This window comes from Oreochromis niloticus, linkage group LG5, assembly GCF_001858045.2.
Source record: "Oreochromis niloticus isolate F11D_XX linkage group LG5, O_niloticus_UMD_NMBU, whole genome shotgun sequence".
Lineage (NCBI taxonomy): Eukaryota > Metazoa > Chordata > Actinopteri > Cichliformes > Cichlidae > Oreochromis > Oreochromis niloticus.
Genome location: NC_031970.2, coordinates 35,447,888 through 35,469,666, shown reverse-complemented (window position 1 = coordinate 35,469,666; position 21,779 = coordinate 35,447,888). Strand labels below are relative to the sequence as shown.

The 21,779-nt window shown below is 39.8% G+C and overlaps 1 protein-coding gene and 1 long non-coding RNA gene across 7 annotated transcripts in view; both read left to right on the top strand.

The window, feature by feature from the left end:
• LOC100709248 (receptor-type tyrosine-protein phosphatase gamma) overlaps positions 1-21,779 on the top strand; it is a 403,846-nt gene that overhangs the window by 256,793 nt on the left and 125,274 nt on the right. The window lies entirely within an intron of this gene.
• Positions 5,847-9,206, top strand: LOC106098333 (uncharacterized). Its single transcript, XR_003220245.1, has 5 exons — positions 5,847-6,562; positions 6,657-6,695; positions 6,905-7,060; positions 7,516-7,608; positions 7,888-9,206. It is a non-coding gene; the product is annotated as an uncharacterized LOC106098333 (long non-coding RNA).

The following is a 21,779-nucleotide window of genomic DNA, read 5'->3' as shown; positions in this document are numbered from 1 at the left end:
TGAGCCAAATGTGTTCACCCATATATTTCATCTAGAGTTGCTATATTAAACATTTCAGACTAAGTTACTATCCTGTAAGCACAATCAGCATTTGTAAACATATTTTTTATCATACAAAATTGTACTTCATAAATGCATTATAAATATCCACAACTATCAATTGGAGCCTTATTGTAAAGTGTAAAGCATGACACCATTTATTAACGACTAATAAACATTTATAAATGCCAAAGGGGAGCCTTATTGTAAAGTGTAAAGCATAGCACCATTTATTAACGACTAATAAACATTTATAAATGCCAAAGGGGAGCCTTATTGTAAAGTGTAAAGCATAGCACCATTTATTATATACTACTAAACATTTAAAAAATGACAAAAGAGAGCCTTGTTGTAAAGTTTAAAGCATGTCAACATTTATTAAGGACTAATAAACATTTATAAATGCCAAAAGTGAGTCTTAAATGTATAATGTCACCATTTATAACACTTAGACCTAAATTACAATCAGTTCTTGAAATAACATTTAACTACTGTCAAAAATGTATTGTAAGAGTAACACATGTAACATTAAATGTGTTTTTTAAAACAACAAACAGTCACCCACTCCAAAAAAAGTTCATGCCAGACTGGTTCAAACTGGATATATTTTTTGTATGTCCTTAAATAAGCGTCCCAGCAGTCCATCAGGGTGTTGCGAACCAAGCCAAGATGACCACTCAAGAACCATCAGGTGTTCCTCCAGCAACTTCTCAGTGCGATTTCCTCAGTCTACGGATATGTCCTTTGATGGTCATCCAAGCCCTTTCGATATGCTGTGTATGACTGCCAGATTGAGGATCTACAAACCACTTGCTGTGATTTACAGTGTAATGTCTGTAACCTATGTTTGTCAAAACATTCTTGTAGGCTCTCCACTCATCACTGATAATGGCACTAACCAACTTAACATGCTGTCTGATCAGAGGAACAAGGTGGCGCCTTGATCGTTTTTCAACAAGTTTTAACACAAGCCTTCGCCTTTTGTCTTTAATTCCCATCATTCCAAATACCCATTTCTTCCTTTTCCATGCATTTCCAAAGCGTCCGCGTGCATACTGAAAACAAAAAGAATAAAATTAAACAGAATATCTACAAAGAAACATTCAAAAAGATGGTTGCTTCTTAAAATTTTTGTCATAATCCTGTTATTAAAGTAAATTGGATTTTAACTTCACTACCTAACAGGATGGCCAAGATGTTGGTTGAATACCTGTTTTCTGTATTTTAATTTCCTTTTGGGATTAAAAGTATGTTTTTGTTTAAATATTTTAATTGAGAAATTGAGACAATTATTACTTACTGAGGCCCTAATTTTATTTCACGAGTCTTGTATTGGTGTTCAATTATGAAAGGTGCATTGCTATTAATGTCTACATCTACATATACCTGTAAATGAACTTCATCCAACTGAAAAGAGATGTTTTTGATTTCTCAAAGAGGGAGCCAGTTCTAATTGTTCTGGAAACTTTCCTATGACTTGCTCTTTTGCAGCACCTGAGAACATACCAATGAGTTAAGTAAAGAAATGGACGTCTTGATGCATTCTCAATCATCCAGGAAAGTAAATCTCCAAAAGTTGATTCTGTTCATCTGGACGTAGCGTTTTGTGGGAGAAATGTTTCGTCACTCATCCAAGTGACTTCTTCAGTCTCAGCTGACTGCAGGTTTCCCCAGTCTTATAAACAGTACATTTGCATAATGACTGAAACCAGCCCACTGAAGGAACAATGGACTGGGAGGTCAGTTCCTTAATCATAATTATGCAAATTCTCATGACCATTGACCATTCAGTGGGCTGGTTTCAGTCATTATGCAAATGTACTGTTTATAAGACTGGGGAAACCTGCAGTCAGCTGAGACTGAAGAAGTCACTTGGATGAGTGACGAAACGTTTCTCCCACAAAACGCTACGTCCAACTGAACAGAATCAACTTTTGGAGATAAAGAAATGGACCCTTAACCAAGAGCATTAATTGAAAAGATAATTAATTGAAAAGAAATATTTTGTTATATTTACTACATGCACTACATTATCGTGCATTATACATACCACATATATTGGTCTTTCTTCACCACGGAAATCATTTTCATCTCATGGTGACAAACAGGACATCTAAGCTTCTTTTTTAGCAGGTGTTTCTTCTGCAGCCATTTAATGAGCCTTAGTGCCTTATATTTAGTTTGTTTTCCTTCTATTCTGGCGCGCAATCTCATTCCCAAAGACATTCTGGTGGAAAAAAGGAGTAATTTATTTTATTATCACCTCTAGTGCAAATCGGTTCAGAGTTAAAGAACTTCACATGCTCTATAAAACAAGCCCTATAATCAAAAATAGTCCCACGCAAAAAAGAGGATTGTCTCACCTGTTATAATGTATCTCCGACTTTGTTATGTAGATCTACCCGCTGGATTCATGCTGAAAAAAAATATGTTCTTCCGCCAAAGGGAGGGAAAACAAATTTAATTTAAACGCAGAGGAGCTTATACAAACATCCAATCACAGTTAACTTTATTAAGGAAGGCCCCTCCTATCAGAGCGCGACAGCCAGTGGAGCGCTCTGGAAGGTCAAGCCAAAGGGGCACGAACAGACACACTGAAGGCGCTCGTTCAAGTTGCTGCGCCATGGATGGAGCAGAAGATAAAAATTTGTGTGCATCTGCGACTTACACAGTTAGCACATGTTCGAAGAGATACAAAAAGCAGAGACTGGATGATCTAGAGTGCACTAAGCCAACAACGTCAGCAGTTAGACATGACGGTGAGTATAATGCTAGCTAGCTAGCTACCGAGCCATTTGGCTGCTAGCTACAGTGGCTAACTAACATCACATAACATGTGAATAGCTCTATTACTATTGGTTATTCCAAACGATTGATATCACTTAGTTGTATATTTTTAGTTTTGTTTATGTGCATCATTAAATTTATATTAAACACCCCGGTAAGGCAGTACACATAAGAATTATTTGTCTTGTTTTAGAAACGTCTGAACCACCATAGGTGTATATAACATAATTTTTACAAAGTGGCTTTTTATAAATTCAAGTTGTAACAGTTTTTAATCAATATTTTATTTTAGTTTCCCAAGTTTAGATTATAAATTATTTTAGTATTGTAATTTAATAATTGTTTGTTCTTTAGATTCTTCTTGTAATCCTGCCCCTACTGCAACTGCCCTTCTTAACAAGGAGTGAGAGAAACTGACTTTTCTTAAGGAGAAACTGGAGTGGCAAAAGAAGAGAATTGAAGAACTGGAAGGAGAGAGAGATTTTCTCCGAAGTCAGCTATCATCCCTTACAAGTATGAAACTAGACTTGTTCCATGAGCATTGTTTTTATTTTACAGTCTTCAAATAAACATTCGATAATTTATCAATCCCAGTGAAGTTCCCTTATTGTCATTGTGTTGATTAAAAGATTTTAGTCAGTTAACTTTAAGTGTTGTGCTAGTTCATTCCTAAAGAGATCTGGTTCCAAATTCAGTTCAGCCAGGTCTAACTTGATTGATTCATTTTCATAGTTCATAAGATCATAACTCCATACACTTTATTCACATGATGATTTTCTTTTAATAAAATTCTCATTCTCTTTAAGCACATAAGCTTACTAAATCATCAATTGTGTAATTGAAAAACAGGGGACTTTGAAGTAGCAGCTACTCTGCACATCTTTGTCACTCAGTGTAATCTGAGTGGTGTGAAATATCTTGTTTCTAAAACCAGCCATTTTGTTGCTTGCATCCTGCAGAGCAACCTAAAGACGAACCATTCAATGATCCATTTTCCTCGAAGGCTTCTGAAAACTCAGATTCATCTTCTGCATCTTCGTCTGTATCGTCTGTGTGGTCATCCTCATCTTCATCCCCAAAGAAGCGAAAGGAGAAATACAAGAAAAAGCATTCAAGAGCCAAGAAACCCAAGAAGGAGCAGAAGAAGTTCCGGCAGCGTGGTGAGCAAAAGATTTGGAAGAGAAGATTTTACAGAAGAGAATACTATAAATGTGACATCTATCTATCTATCTATATATATATATTTATGTATTAGTATGCTTTGAGCATTTGCTTTTCTAATTATTTGCTTTGTTTTTTCAGTTCAAACGCCAAATGACATTGTGCAGCGATACAAATCCCTCCTCAAGACATTTCCAAAGACAAAGACCATGACCAAAGGTTTTCGGAAGCATGGGCTCGACAGGAACACTGTTGTGTCCACTTCATCAGTTGGGGAGCTTGCTATTGCGGTCCCCAATGTGTACCAGGAGCTACTGTCCAACAGGCCTAGTGGTGAGACGGTACTAGCTTTTGCTAAGTGATGTGAGGCTGCAATTCAAGGCAGTGATGAAGTAAAAAACAAAATAGAAAGTATGAAGGCGGCTGGTACTTTGCTTCCAATTCGAAGAGGGAAATCTGTCTGAAACCCTAATTTGTTCTAAGGGGTTTTGTTTTTTTGAGCATATTGAACTGAAGAAAAGATGTGCAAAACCAACCATTTTTCAAAGATCTGTTCACGTATGTGTTGAGTTTCCACACAACTAAGAGATTTACCTGTTAGTTCATTTTATTGGGTTTTTTTTAATGTTTTGATTTGTATAAATGTGTGTAGAGTAAATAATACAGCTGTGCAGTTTCAGTTAAGGTATAATAATTTATTATATTATAATTATTATAATTTTCCTTTGTTTTATGCCAGTGGTGAATTTAGGGATGGGATTTGTTTCCTTAATATAGTTTTAGCTATCTTTAAAAGGCTTGTATATAACTTTAGCAATGCTAAATAACTGTTGGTGCTTTATACATTTTATAGTAATACCCAGTAATACTTAGCAATGTTTGTTGATCATAAATAAATGTTGACATGCTTTAAACATTACAACAAGGCTCTCTTTTGTCATTTATAAATGTTTAGTAGTCATAAATAAATGGTGTTATGCTTTACACTTTACAATAAGGCTCACATTTGTCATTTATAAATGTTTATTAGTCGTTAATAAATGGTGCTATGCTTTACACTTTACAATAAGGCTCCCATCTGGTATTTATAAATGTTTATTAGTCGTTAATAAATGGTGCTATGCTTTACACTTTACAATAAGGCTCCCATCTGGTATTTATAAATGTTTATTAGTCATTAATAAATGGTGCTATGCTTTACACTTTACGACAAAGCTCTGATTGGTAGTTGTGGATATTTATAATGCATTTATAAAGTTCAATTTTATATGATAAAAAATATGTTTACTAATGCTGATTGTGCTTACAGGATAGTAACTTAGTCTGAAATGTTTAATATAGCAACTCTAGATGAAATATATAGGTGAACACATTTGGCTCACTATTTGGCAAGAAACCGGTCAGGTTTTTCTCTTTCTCACCCTTAACTAATGCATAATAAACCATTAATAATGGTTTATAAAGCATTTGCAGACTAATTAATAATACAGCTATAAACTATTTATTAGCCATCTATAAGGGGAGTCTTATTGTAAAGTGGCACCTTTATTTTCATTTTACTTAAAATATATGTTTTTGTTAAGTTAACATATGTTTTTCTAATCAAGTCTAGGTATTTGTGTCTATTATTCTCTGTACATAATACTAATGTGTTACTTGATGGCATAACATTTAAGTTAACTCAATTAGGATCGATATACTTTGTATATCCACAAGGTGGCAGTAATGCAAAAACAGTTGTAATGAAGCCGCGAAGAACAACAAGGTTTCACGGCTTGGGCCTGCTCATGCGCAAGACTTCAAATTTAACTTCAAAACGTTGTTTTGGCACCAAGCTGCTTTTTCTTTGAGAGGTAAGACCAGTTTTTTCTTTCACTATGTTGTGTAGTATCTACATGTCGAGCATGGTTATATTTTGAGTTTGTCTTACAAGACATGTTATACCGTTTGCGTGCGCTTGTTCTACATTAGTTTTACTGGGTCCTGGACATGCTTAACATGCTTATTTTGTGGACTGTGTAAGAAACATTTTTATTGTTTTTGGTTTTATTAAGGGGTTCAATGGGGTTATTTTTTCATTTCATTTCATTTTCATAAATATCGAATAGGATAGCAAGGATAGCATAAAGTGACATTTAAAATCCAAAAAGTCGAGGGCAAAAGCCACTGTGACACAATTGTTATGCTCTGTCAGTAATCTGTATTATGTAAAAATGGTCTGTAAATACAGCATGTTTCCTAGCGGAGTTATACATATCAACATAGTTATAAATTACAGTTTGTTAAATCACACACTTAATTTTTTAAATAAAATTATTCACGACATATGAGTGGACAGACAATGGAGGTCGACAGACCTGGTGATAATTGCTTCTATAGAAAGTTAGCACATGGCAGTGTCAATCTCTTGCTTTTCTTCTGAGTAGTATTTTATTTAGTTGTAATTCAATCAGTAATTTGCTTCTTGAAATTAAGTAATGAATTTCTTGTTTTACTTTATAAATTTCAGATCCTGCCTTTACCTGCTCCCTCCTATACTGATGTGGTGTATGTGGTACTGCTGAGCTTGTATGTGGTATGTGAACTGTTATACTTTTAAAAACAAAACTGTTTTATAAGTTAATTTTTCTTTAGTGACCCATCCCATGCCCCTGTTATTTCTTCTCCAGATCTGAACCATTGTAAAGGTTGCAGTTCAAGGGCCTGAGGTATGAAATTCTTTTCAGATCAGTATTTTTTGGAACTTGATAAATAACAATAAAAGCTGTAATGGCTGCATTTTGTGTAAATGTTTGTGTTAAAATTATAGCTTTAATGAGGTCTTTCTACATTAGTTTTTGTTATAAAGTATGTATATGTGTACATATAGTATGTATATTTACAGTACAGTATGTTGTGTTTGTTGACATGTTTTCAGGTGGAAGCAGAATTTGTGATGATTACTAGTGCTCCACTTGTTCCAAGGCTTTTTGCACAACTTGACCAATACACTGACCAGCTCATAAAAGTCTTCAAGAAAAAAGGAGGCGCTGCAGTGAAGAAAATTAGACAAATTTTGGCCCCAGCCACAAAGGTGCGTTATTCTGTTGGTAGCAAAATATTATGGCTAATAAGATCACTTTCAAATTAAACAGCTATTGTATGGTAGCTGCACAGTGTACTTACATTTATATTAAGCAAGATAAAGTTTGGTACTCAAAACTTTGGAAAATTAAAATTACCTAAACATAAGTAAAATCTGATCCCTCAATTTCGGGTTAAACCATAAGTGAATGTTTTTATGTTAAAGATCAGTTTTTGAATGCAAAAAAGATGATGTATTAGTTTGTCTTTACCTCCATTATGGACATATATAATGTGGTGGAAACCCTGCCCAACAGGTTAACTATTCATGTCCATGTGATGATTAGTTGGTCTTGTGTACATGTCTATCTGTGCAGTAAACATGTCATTTTGCGTATAATGTGAGTTTGTGTCATCCTAAAGTATTTCTGTTTTCTCTTCCTGTATCTCTGCCACTCTCTACAGAAGGAAACTATTGAAAAGGGGAGGGAGTGTGTCCTCAGGGCACTACCTTTTTACGTGAATGAAGACCCAAGCATCCTCTTCAAAGAATAATTGGTTGGTAATTTTAGTTTAGTTTTTTATCTGTATTAAACCAAATTTTGAATAACTAATGTTGTAGTGTTGTTGTTGTAATTTGCATGGAACCTGTTTAAATGTTTTGGGGAATCTTCTTGTATACCCAAACTATTTATATTTATTGTTGAATCTGTAGTCTAAAATAGTTGCGCGCTGGGGTGCATGCTCCTAATATTGTGTTTACTTCATTAAAGGGTAGCTTTGGCTCTTTTTTTTTTTTTAAACTGGATGCCATTTTTCTATGTTTTTGTGTCTAAGCTACAGCTACAGCTGTTCAGAGGGAGCTGGAACAAATCACCCTTGCTATCTTCACCATCGAAAAAGCTGATGCCAGCACTCCTCCAGCCGATGTGGGTATAACCATCTAGGGTGTTCTGCATGTCCTGGAAGACATGGCCTCTGCATGTGCACTCTTAATGGGTGGGATATATGCACTGAATCTCAGTTAACCTTGAGACTGAAAGCTTTCTTTGAAGTACTTCAGAAGCTCTTCCTTCATCTGTATGTCAGCAGACTCTTGACCAAGGTACAGATGCTCAAGAATAAACTGAATAAATAAGCCAACCCTTAATTTGGATGATGTTCTGTCAGATGGACAGAAGTTTTTCGGTGGCTGAATGGGAATAAAATGGTAATTTGTTGTAAATGACAGATAAAGGGAAAAACTACATTTAAGAGAAATTTAATTTTGAAAAGTTTGTAAAGTACTACAATTTGAGAGATTATACTCTTGTGGGGGGGCTAGTAAGAGACAATCAAAAGTATTGAGATTTAAAGGATTTAATTGAGAGATGATACTGCACCAGAAATGTTGAAGGGTGGTGTGTATATTAGCGTTCAAGGCATATTGTTATGAAGTGGAAATATGTTCATATTCTGTTTATGCTACATTGTGTGCATTGTAAAGGTAATTGCAATACATACTAAGAATAAGGGTAAGTTAGCAATGCAAGTTTTTTGCCCAAACACTGGTAAAATAAACGTTAACAGTGGAAAGTGTTAAATGGTTACTGTTGTGCTGTTGCAAAAAAACTGAAAGCTGACAAGCTGTTTTATTGTTAGACCATAATGCTGGCATGTTTTATTAAAGTTTTATTTGGGATGGTGATATAATTTTCTTTGATTGCTAATATCAGTGGCCTATTTATTATTATCATTATTATTATTATTATTATTACATTAATTTTTTAAAATTGTGGCTGTTGAGGTGGACACTTCACTTTGCATTGTTAAAGGAAAGCACTTCATTGGCGTTGTGTTACTGGACTGACCCTAAGCAATCATTGCAAATAGCAACTTTGCTATCCATTTTAGACACTAAAAGAAAAAACACTCCACAGACCTTACTAGCATCACATATGCGTAACTCAAGTGTCCTCTTATCAACATGTTATGTGGTCTTCAATGTTTTTTTTCTTCTATTTCTGGCAGATACAGACATTTAATTTAAAGTCTTGATGTTGCATCTGTCTACATACTCTTAGTTACTAACCCTAATGAGCTGTTGTGTTTTATTTTGGACTGGGTTTACACAAATGCTCACTGAATGTGTTGGCAATAAAAGAAATTTAAAAAAATAAGTTGGATGTACTTAATTCATTTGTGTGGAACCTGTTGACAAAATATATATATGTAAAACTAATTAGTAAAGCACAAGGTGGCTGAAAATATAATATTTGAATTAATCTAACTTAAATTTAACATTTTACTGCGACAAATAAGAAATGTGTTTAAGTAACTAATCTAAACTATCTAACCTGTAAATATATTATTTATGTTCATACAACATAACTTGATTTAGGTAGTCTTAAATATCTCTTGTTAATCTTAAGCAGTTTTTTTTTAAATTAGATGAGCTAAAGATTTTTGCTTTAAACTAACACAATGCAATTTCGTGGAACCTGTTGACAAAATAATTTTAAGTCAACGTTTCATTTTTTTGAGTGTACTCATACTCTCATAACACATACATATAGGGCCTTGGGGGTGGGCACGTTATACAGCGTCCAGAGGATGGTCTGTGTATTCAAACACACCTCTGGCACTGGTGCCCAACCCTCAATTTTAAATGCATAGGTTTTCGGGAGGAGCTGTGCTGCTCTCTGGCAGGAAGCACCATGCCCTCCTGTTTTTTTTGTTGAAGATTTTTGATGCTTTAATACCTTAGTGATACTTAATTCTTTTTTTAACACGTTATTTGTAGTTTTCCAATTATCATACATAGCATTCTTATTATTTTACAGATAACCACAAAACAACAATCCCCACAGATCATAAAGACAGATAATACCAAGACAGAAAAAGGGAAACAAATAAACAAACAAAAAAAAAAACCCCACACGCGCGCACACACACACACAAAAACCTCTCAATTGTTTTTACAGGACTGTCCTAGGGCAAACAAAAACATTCAAGGTTCCAGTTCCAGACCAGGTAGATTGTTGATGTATGTTAACAGAGGGTCCCATGTTGTGGGGAATTTGCTGATGGATCCATTGAGAGTACATCTGATTTTTTCCAGTTTGACATTTTGCATAACATCCCTTATCCAGTGGTGGTGTGATGGAGCAGTAGTAGACTTCCATTTAAATAAAATCAGGTGTCTCGCTAATAATGACAAAAAGGCAATGACCCTCTGTAAACGGGCAGGGGGAACAGAAGTCGCTATACCAGAGAAACAACCAAAAATTGCCACCAAGGGGGAAGGCGAGATGCTATAAGCATAGGCATTAGAGATGACTTCAAAAAATGATGACCAGAAAGGAGCAATTTTTGGACAGGACCAAAACATATGAAGGGAAGTAGCTGGAGTCTGTTTGCATCTATCACACGATGGGTCTATGTTTGGAAATATTTTTGCTAGTTTAGCTTTTGAGAAATGTAACCTGTGTAACACTTTGAATTGTATTAGGGAGTGTCTTGAACATATAGAAGACGAATGGACCCTGGTAAGAGCCATATCCCACTCTTCATCAGACAGCTGGGCACCCAAGCCATTCTCCCACTGTTCTCGAATGTATGAAATAGACAGGTTACAACTATCCATAATATGTGAGTAAATAAACGATTTTCTGCCTTTTTTCATCTCATTGACCCTTAGTATAGAATCAAAACAGGAAGGAGGGGGGAGAGTAGGAAAATTAGCAACCTTTTTACGTGTAAAATCTCTGATTTGCAAGTATCGCAAAAAATGGTTATTAGTCAGACCAAATTTCCTAGATAGTTGTTCAAGGCTAGCAAACGTATCATTAATATATAAATCCTCAATACTGTGAATGCCCCTGTCGTACCAAATTTTGAAGCCATTGTCCATTAGGGATGGTTGAAAAAGATGGTTATGTATTATTGGAGTGTCACGAGTTCAAAATATTGGGGATGGATACAGGAGGAAAACCAAAATAACAACACTGGTCCGGCCGGGTCAAGTCAAACGATGATTTTAATGCACACGTGTGGGAGATGGGACACTGTACGCAGACAGCACCAGATCTCTCACCGAAAACCACACAACAATAGTTTTATGAAAATCAGGGTATTAGAACGCCCCCTCATGCGTAAAGTAGGTACAATACAATCAATGTTGACAACTTTTAGCACATTAAAAGAACATCTTCTTCTTCCCGAGGCCAGATCCTTCCCAGTAATCAACTAACTCTGCTTATCCCCTGGAACAAACAGTCTCTCCTGCAAGCATAATCAAACAGCTACAAGGCCTTGCAAACTATTATTTAAATGTTTGAACTCTCCCCTCTACATGAATTTAACTACTGCTTGTGTGTGTACGTGTGTGACTCGACCTCAGCCTTCACTCTGTCTATAAGGACAGAGGCCAACTCTGCATGTGTGCAATAACCTAACTGAAACCATACATGTAATATGTTGAATAAATGTCCTAATCAAATGCCACTACTCAAAGCTTAATAAAAAGAATATAAATGAATAAAGGATAATAATGAATAACATGATATATGTGTTTTGTAAGCCTGTTCTTTCTATAGCTCAAGATCCTTAACACAATAGATTGTTCAGTCCTCGTGCCGAACAAAGTTTCCGACCCTCCACTAGTTGACCGAGCCCCCTTCATTGGCAAGCACAAAAATACAATGCATGTGTATACAAAAGGATTATCACTGCACCTGTAATAGAAAATGTTAATATGGAATCATGACAATACCTGTAATACAAGTTGTAACATAAGGCCAACAGCCTAAAGAAATTCTCTACTGAAGTAACACTTAATGATGATGATGATGATACATAAATGAACTAATGAGTAATTATTGCCAATACACACTACTTAAAGGTTAATAAAAGATATATCTAAATAAAGGATCATAAAATAACATGATGTAAGTGTCTTGTAAGCATATGCGGCCTTCTACGCTCTACGTCACTTCCCTCAATAGATCAGCCAGACATCTCGCTGACTGTAGCTTTTAACCCTTACTGACATGAGCACAACTCCATAATAAGCACCAAGCGGCAATATGTATAAGGATGATCATGGTTACACCTGCAATGAAAGATTATATGATTATACCAACACCTGTAAATAGAAGATTAACATGAGGTTATAACAATCACTGTAATGCAAACGTTAATGTAATGCCAATAGCTACAACAAATGCTTCAATGCAATGCTTATTATTTGATTCTGATGTAATGATAAAATAACAGTAAAATATCTCGTCTCATTTCCTCTCCTGACCTCTGGATAACATCCAGAGGTCACCACAGTTATCGCCGTGTCACACCCTCGACCTACACAGCCACTTCCGTGTCCATCTCCGGCATCATGGACATTGGAGTAATCACTCCTGGGTCCACCGCCCTCATAATTACCTTTTCCAGCAAACCTCTGGCACAAGGAATGAGACAAAAACCACATGTGACCAAAATACCCACCAGAACAGAGAAGGAAAGCATGACCGAGACCACAACCCCTTTCCACCGTCCGAACACCGAGGTCAGCCAGCCCCCCAGCGGATTATCGATCCCCGAGTGTTCATGCATGGTTGTAGACAGACTCTTCAGGGCCTCCAGAGCTCGAGTCACTGACCCATCCGGAGCAGTGTTGTTTGGAATGAAGGTGCAGCACTGATCACCAAACATGGCACAGACGCCCCCCTTTTCCGCTAACAGCATATCAAGGGCCATTCTATTTTGCACCCCCATCAATGAGGTCGGACCCATCTGCTCCGCTAACCCCTCCATGGCATCTCTGGTAAGGTTAGAGAGTCTCAGCACATTGTAATGAACATAATTTATCCTGTCTACGTTTTTGTTTGGGGTCACTGGGAAGAAGGCAGAGATTATTGGAAGATTCTCAAAACCAGCTGCTATCTGATCAGCAAGTTTATACTCATCTGGAACTCCCCTGGGCACTCTAATAGAGTCGATCCAGGTGGGTGAATTCATCCTAGGGTCATAAGCATGTGTTCCCTCACCACCCCTTTTAGCCAAAATGTGTCTCCTACGCCTAGCTGTCAATGTGCGTGTGTTGTGCTGTGGAATCGCTTTTACCTGGTCTCCAATTAGTGTAAGAGGCGCTCCTAGTCTCACCATTGCGCACGTATTGCGCACGTCCCCACGCTTCCCAGAGGAACACGAACCAAAAGAGTCCTGTGCCCGCAATAATAATACAGCCCGCTTCAAGCCCAGGCTCCAATTAAGGTGGTTGCATCGCTCACATTGTCTGTGGTCCTCCCCGTCCGGGTGACAGAACACCAACTTGGGTCGATATCTCCCACCCTATATTTTACTTTATCTGTGGAAAACTTAAAACAAGTATAGTTATCTTTTCTAGGCGTAAACGGTCCTACTTTGGTTTGTTTATCAATAGGGGGAAACAAACTGGACAACACAGTGCAGTTCCCAGTACTCACTGCTTCTCTAGTCATTCGCAACATGCAATCATAACCCCACTGATCCTCTGGATGCAGCGGTGCAGGCTCTGTAAATAAACACGGTCTAGCAGAAGCACAAGCTATACAGTTAGACACTTGTTGTTCTCTAGCATTTTGAGCCATCCAGTCCAGCCAGATGTTGCTGTCACTGAACCCTGTGGCGCGTTCAATCAGATCTTGAGGTTTCAATCTGCTGTAGTCAACTGCCAGGACTCATCTATCTTTTGGTTCCTGTTCCTCTGGTACCGCGTCCAACGACCCGTTTCCCCCGTGCCCTGTAATAGATGCAACAGAATTTAATGGCTTGATACCAGCATGTGTTCTAGGGTCCTCTCCAACTGCCTTTATGAGCTTATTCTTTTCTAGGAAATTAACCTTAATTAAACTTTTAGGATCAGTTCCTGCAGTCTCCACGCCCAAAACTAAATATACAGGTCGTATCCGGCGCCAATTTCCTAATGACAAGGTCAATGGATTTTGAGATGGACTATAATCTCTTTGAAGCTTTAGCTCGTTCTCTGGTCCTAGGTCTAATGGCTCCCAGTTTTCCCCAGTGTAACCCCTTACCTGATTCCAGTTCCGACACCAACCGTTATAAGGTCGATCTCCTCTTTCGCAATGTGTACTCACTGAATAATCCCAACAGACCCACATGTTATATCCTCTCCAGCTACTGCTCGCTCCCTTACAATGGAAAATATCACACAGATCAAAGGTAAAGGAAGTTGTGGAACCGTTAACATAGTTCAATTCCAATCCACCATATGTGCTGAGACACTCATCCTTTTTACTCAAGACCTCGCGTTTTGTTCTCACCCACGGCTCGATTTCACTAAGTGGTGCTTCGGATGGTGCTGGGCTGGCATGACCTCCGTGATCAGACAGCTTGTGTGGGCCGGTCTGCAACAAATAAACCAAAAAACATACAACTGTGATTAATAGCATAACCGACATCAAACATATGATACTAAGTAATATCCTGATAATTTGTGTCCCATCACGGGTTTCTGATTGTCGTGATGGCATTGTGTTCTAATAAAAAGTAAAAAACAATAAAAGTGATAAAGTAAAGATCATGAAAGTTCAAAGCTCTTTTGCTTGAGCCTCTTTCTCAGATGTTCACTTTGGCCCCACTCCTTTTCTGCAGGCGAAACGATTTCCTCCTCGGCTGCTCTTCTTTCTTCGGCCTCCCGGGTAGACTACCGGTCGGCCCGTTGCACAGGTGAGAGGATTTATTCTGCCTCTGATTTTCACCTGTGATGGATGGAGGTGGACTTTCCCCCCACCAAGCTCTCGTGTGCCGCTGCGCACTGCGACCAGTGATACCAGGTGTTGCCTTTCCCTTTCAGTTGGACCGCTGTAGCTGTCCGGGCCGTTACTTCATACGGACCAGTCCAGCGGGGTTCCTTCCACTTGTGCTTAATGACTTTCAGCCACACCGCCTTCGCATCCGGGACCTCTCCTTTCCCTTTGGGCCTGTCACACGCCACCTGTTTGGTGAAACTGGACACAAGTGCTTTTACCTCGTTCCAGTAGTCTGCGTGGGACCTGTTCCCCCTCGTCTCCTGCTCCACCGAGACCACCGTCCAAGGTGCCGGAAACTGTCTCCCAGTTAGCAGCTCGTAGGGCATGTAACCTGTAGACTGATTAACACAACATCTAATGGTCATCAAAGCAATAGTCAGGGCTGCGACCCAATTTAGCCCTGTTTACGCACAGATTAATGCCAATTTGTTTTTCAAATTTAGATCCATCCTTTCTACTTTCCCTTGAGACTGAGGATGATACACTGTCCCAAATTTGTGTTGAACTCCCAACATTTTCTCCACTTCTGCCAAATCTTGATTTTTGAAATGGGTTCCATTATCTGATCTAATTCTCTTGGGAAACCCATGTCGTGGAATATAATGATTGATTAAACACTTGATTACACTCTTGGCACCTTCTCTTTTCGTCGGCCACGCCTCTGGCCAGCCGGTCAGAGCATCCACACACACCAACAAATACTTCACTCCTCCAGGCCCTGGATCAATCATGTCAGTAAAATCAATAACAATCTCCTCTCCCGGCCTCTCAGGTATCCGGAACTTACCTGAGTCTGATTTGACCGCTGGCATGGGGTTGTGTGCCCCGCAGATTAAGGCAAGGCAAGGCAAGGCAAGTTTATTTATATAGCACAATTCAACAACAAGGTGATTCAAAGTGCTTTACAGAGACATTAAAAACAAAAACAAATAAAAAGCATGATTTAAATTTGATTAAAACAAGCAAACAAACAAACAAACAAACAAAACAGTATATAAAATCAAATATAAAAACAGTAGATAAAATCAGAACAGTAGATAAAATCAGTAGTTAAAAAGTAGGTTTTGAAATTTAAACTTAAGTGTGGATTTGGTGCTTTATTCAAATGCAGCTGAGAATAGGTGAGTCTTCAACCTGGATTTAAATAAACTGAGTGTTTCAGCTGATCTGAGGCTTCCTGGGAGTTTGTTCCAGATATAAGGAGCATAAAAGCTGAATGCAGCTTCTCCGTGTCTGGTTCTGACTCTGGGGACTGATAACAGACCGGATCCAGATGACCTGAGGGATCTGGAAGGTTCATACTGGGTCAGGAGGTCACTGATGTATTTTGGTCCTAAACCATTCAGAGCTTTATAGACCAGCATCAGAACTTTAAAGTCTATCCTCTGACGGACAGGCAGCCAGTGTAAAGACCTCAGAGCTGGACTGATGTGGTCCACTTTTTTGGTTTTAGTGAGGACTCTAGCAGCAGAGTTCTGAATGAGCTGTAGTTGTCTGACTGATTCTTTAGGTAGACCTGTAAAGATGCTGTTACAGTAATCAAGCCTACTAAAGATGAATGCATGGACTAGTTTTTCCAGGTCCTGTTGAGACATCAGATCTTTTATCCTTGAAATATTCTTGAGGTGATAGTAAGCTGATTTTGTTATGGTCTTAATGTGTTTTTCTAAGTTTAGGTCTGCATCCATCACTACACCCAAATTTCTCCCCTGGTTTGTGGTTTTTAGGTGTATAGATTGAAGTTCTCTGGTGACCTGTAATCGTTTTTCTTTGGCACCAAAGACTATTACCTCAGTTTTATGTTTGTTTAGCTGGAGAAAATTGTGGCACAACCAGTCATTAATTTCCTCAATGCATTTACCAAGAGCCTGTACAGGGCCTCGGTCTCCTGGTGACATTGTGATATATATTTGTGTGTCATCTGCGTAGCTATGATAGTTTATTTTGTTGTTCTTTATAATCTGTGCCAGTGGGAGCATGTAAATGTTAAACAGAAGGGGTCCCAAGATGGAACCTTGGGGAACTCCACATGTGATACTTATCTGCTCAGATGTGAAGTTACCTATTGATACAAAGTATTTCCTGTTTTCTAAGTATGTTTTGAACCAGTTTAGTACAGTTCCTGAAAGACCTGCCCAGTTCTCCAGTCGTTTGAGTAATATGTTGTGGTCAACTGTATCAAATGCTGCACTGAGATCCAGTAAAACTAAGACTGACATTGTTCCACTGTCTGTGTTCAGACATATGTCATTATACACTTTGGTCAGAGCGGTTTCAGTGCTGTGGTTCTGTCTAAAACCTGACTGGAAGGCATCATAGCAGTTATTCTGTTTTAAGAAGTAATTGAGCTGTTGAGAAACTGCTTTTTCAATAATCTTACTTAAGAATGGGAGATTTGAGATCGGCCTGTAGTTATTCATTTGTGTCTTGTCAAGATTGTCCTTTTTCAGTATAGGTTTAATTACAGCAGTTTTTAGTGATTCTGGAAACACACCTGATATTAAAGAAAAGTTGACGATCTGTAACAGGTCTGACTCCAAAGTCTTTGTGACCTTTTTGAAAAAACTTGTTGGCAGGACATCTAAACAGCAAGAGGAGGAGTTCAGTTGACCTAAGATGTCCTCCAGGTCTTTGCTGTTAATAGGGTGAAACTGTTTGATGGTGTTTAAACAGTTTTTCGGTGGACACAGTACATATCCTGGATCTGCTGTTGATGTATTAATTGTTTGTCTAATCTTTTGGATTTTTTCTGTGAAGAATTTGGCAAAGTCATTGCAGGCCATGGTCGAATGAAGTTCAGCTGCCACTGACACAGGAGGGTTTGTTAACCTGTCAACTGTAGAAAATAAGACCCGAGCGTTATGACTGTTTTTGGTGATGATGTCAGAGAAGTAGGACCTCCTTGCACTCCTCAGTTGTAAATTATAATTGTGAAGTTTCTCTTTATAGATGTCATAATGAACCTGGAGGTTTGTTTTTCTCCATCTGCGCTCAGCTTTCCTACACTCTCTTTTTTCATTTTTCACCAGTGTGGAGTTTCTCCATGGAGACTTTTTCCTTCCAGAGATAACCTTCACCTTAATGGGAGCAATAGTGTCCATTACATTTAACATTTTAGCATTGAAGCTATTGACGAGCTCATTGACTGAACCTCTGGACAGGTCAGGTGTTAATGGGAAGACCTGGTTAAAGATCTCACTACTGTGTTCAGTTATACACTGTTTTGTGATCACTGCTGTTGATATATTTGTGTGGGCTGAGATTTTACTTTCAAAGAAAACACAGTAATGATCACACAGGCCCAAATCAGACACAGTAACGTTTGAAATGCTCAGGCCCTTGCAGATCAGTAGGTCAAGAGTGTGTCCTCTATTATGTGTGGCCTCTGTTACATGCTGAGTCAGCCCAAAGTTGCCCAGAGTGTTACTCAGGTCTTTAGTCCCTTTGTCCTGAGGGTTGTCCACATGGATGTTAAAATCCCCAACAATAATTACACAGTCGAAATCAACACAGATCACAGACAGCAGTTCACTGAGGTCATTAAAAAAGTCTGTGCAGTATTTGGGAGGCCTGTAAACATTAAGAAACACAACTTTGGATGGGGCCTTCAGCTGTAAAGCCACATATTCAAAAGACTGAAAACTTCCAGGAGATAGCTGCTTACATTGAAATGATTCATTAAATAAGACAGCAACCCCTCCTCCTCTCCTGCTCACCCTGGCCTCACTGATAAAACTGTAGTTAGGAGGGGTTGACTCGATGAGAACAGCTCCACTGTTACTTTGGTCCAACCAAGTTCCAGTTAAAAACAGATTAAGCACATTCTGGCTTTCTCCCTTATCATTTCTCTCAACCCCGGATGCCACCAGTGACACAGATTCCTCTCCATCTGTGCTACACCCACGTGGCCCAGCCCATGTGCCTCACTTACCTTCTGTTTCGCCATTTCGGTTGTTAACACGGGACGCCCGTCTGGCCCCCGCCACAAGTCTCCATCCTGCCAGGCTCCTTTGTTTCTCCACACCCCCTTTTCCTCTGGTGATGCCTCCTCCTGAGCCTGTTTGATTTCCTCAGACAAGTTAGTAAACACTTCCTCCTCTGCTGTTACCTGTAACATCTGTCTCTGTTTTTTGTAGCCTGCTGCTTCCTTCGCGGCCTCATCAGCTTTCTGGTTTCCTTTCGCCACCATGCTGGTTCCTTGTGAGTGTCCTTTGCATTTTATGATACTCACCTCCTCTGGATCACCCAAGGCCTTCTCCAGTTCCTCCATTTCCTTCTTGTGTGAAATAGGGGCATCAGTTGCTGTTCTGAACCCTGTTCTCTTCCACTGAGCCAGCTCCACATGAGCTGCTCCAAATGCATATGCTGAGTCAGTGTAGATGTTCACTCTCATGTTCTTAGCCAACCGCAGAGCTCGAGTTAGGGCTATTACTTCAGCTCTCTGTACCGACTGCTGTCCCTCAATCTTTCCTGCTTCTTTGACCTGATACTCTCCTCCTACTCTACAAACTACAGCGTACCCTGCTTTCAGACCTTCTTCATCTCTGTGGCAACATCCATCTGTGAACCAGTCCTCAGCTCCAGGTATGGGTACCGCCTTCAGGTCTCCTCTGATTTTCTCTTCCACCTGTGCTCTCTTGACACAGTCATGTGGTTCTCCCACTCCCATTAAGTCTGCCATGTTAACTCCTTCATGTGTGAATGTCAAATTTGGGGCATCTAAGACTTTGCTCAATCTCTGTTGTGCCCGTGGTGTCATGCTAAATGCTTGTGAGTTCACGTAAGCCACTACACTGTGTGTAGTGAGTATTTTTAGTGGGTGTTCCCTCACTACATGTGCTGTTTTCTGAATGAGTCTGGCGACCCCTGCTGCGTGTTGTGCGCATGTGGGATGCCTTGCTTCTGTTGGATGTAGTTTTATGCTGACATACATGAGCACATCTCTACCCCCCCCCCCTTTTTTCTGAAACAACACGCCATTTACAATGGAGTTTGTTTCAGAAACATCCAAATAAAATGGCTCGTCATAATTAGGCGTGGCCAAATCAGCGGCTCTTGATAAATCCTGTTTTAATGAAATGAACGCAGCTTCAGTGTTAGGCGTCCAAGGCAATTCGGCCTTAAGATTTCGAGCACCAACTGTCTTCATAAGGTCCCTTAAAGGGGCAGTTTTCCCTGCATAATCCGGGATAAACTGTCTGCTGTAACCTGTCAAACCGAGAAAAGAAAGCATTTCCTTCACAGTTCGCGGTTTCGGATGTGACAGAATTTGGTCTCTGTGTGTGTTCATTAAACCCACTGATTTGTGTGCAATCACCCGGCCCAAAAATGTTACCTCAGGTCGAACCAATTGCAGTTTCTCTCTACTCACTTTGAAGCCGCCCTCCGCCAATCTGTTCAACACGACGAGCGAGGCTGCCGCACAAGCTGCTTCTGACGGGGCTGCAATGAGAAGATCGTCAACATACTGTATCAAAGTACAACCAGCAGGCAAATTACATGTCGACAGGGCCTCTTTCAGCACCTGATTGAAAATGCCTGGTGACAATGCAAAACCTTGTGGCAAACATGTGTATCTGAACTTCTGGCCTCTGTATGTGAATGAGAAAATGTCTCTGAGTGACTCATGCAGTGGAAGACAAAAGAATGCATTTGCTAAATCAATACAGGTGAACCACTTTTGATTGCACGTGATAGCTGTCAGAGCTGTGTATGGATTTGGCACAGGCACAGTGTTAGTACGCAGCATGGCATTGATGGCTCGCAAATCATGTGCCATGCGGTACTTTCCCGTGCCATGCTTTTCCACCGGCAGAATTGGTGTGTTCCACTGTGAGTGAGATGGCTCTAACACTCCGGCTTTTAACAGGCCTTCAATCGCTTCTGCGATTCCTTCTTCTGCTTCAGGTTTATGTCTATACTGCGGCCTGTTAATTGGTGTGTCTGACTTGAGCTGGAACAGAACAGGCGAACAAGTAGCCAGACCAACGTCCGTGGGCCCTCTGGACCACAAACTGTCTGGCAATTTTGATATTTCAGCAACTGCATCAGGATGGTCTGCTCTCTCCCTCCCATATGTTTTTGGAACTTCTCGATGTTCCAGGATCACTGCATCACTAGTAATACAAGTAATGCAATAAATCTTGGAACGTGGTGCATAACGCAGGTTTGGAATTTGGGTGCTTTGCCACCCCTCCTCGTCCAGCGCCCGCCTGACCATCGGTCCCAGATCCCCTGCCCCATGAACTTCGTGGACCGCCAATGTAATGTGAGGGGCCGAACTTTCTCCCACATTATACCAAGGCAGCTGTTCAATAGTTAGTTTTACAGCCGCGGCTACACCTTCTGGCCCAACATAAATGTTTTGTGTTTGCACATTCCAGGTCTTACCCTCGAGCTCAGACTGGAATTGTTCTTGATAGGTGTCATCGTCGTCCCTGTCATAATAGAGAGTGACGTGGTGGGGGTCACGCGGCGAGGAGTAGACCACCAAGCTCATTATCCAGGGTCTCCACTGCTGAAATTGTCTCAGAATGCCATCCTCCACCAGCCTTCCCCAGTAAACATCGGCTGTGGCTCGTTCACTGTCCTGAACAAGATACTGAGTCTTTGAGTGTGATCCCAGGCACGGGAAATGATTTCCACCAGGCAGAGTAACCGTTAATCCATCTGCAGAGCACGTGATAGTAGCTCCCAGCTTCACGAGCAGCGCTGGATCGGTCAGTGGCAGAGTCATTGGGACCCCGGAAAAACCCACCACATTAACTGTGTGGCAGGAGAGTGTTGCAGTGTCTGGTGTTTCTCTCAATGTCGAGTATGTTGCTCCAGTATCCACCAGAAAGGCCAATTCTGTGCCTTCCACGGTCATAGACAGCATAGGGTCTGCAGTCCCCATGCTGTTCGGTCTCTCCAGGCCCCGTCAGTACTGCTCCTCCTCCC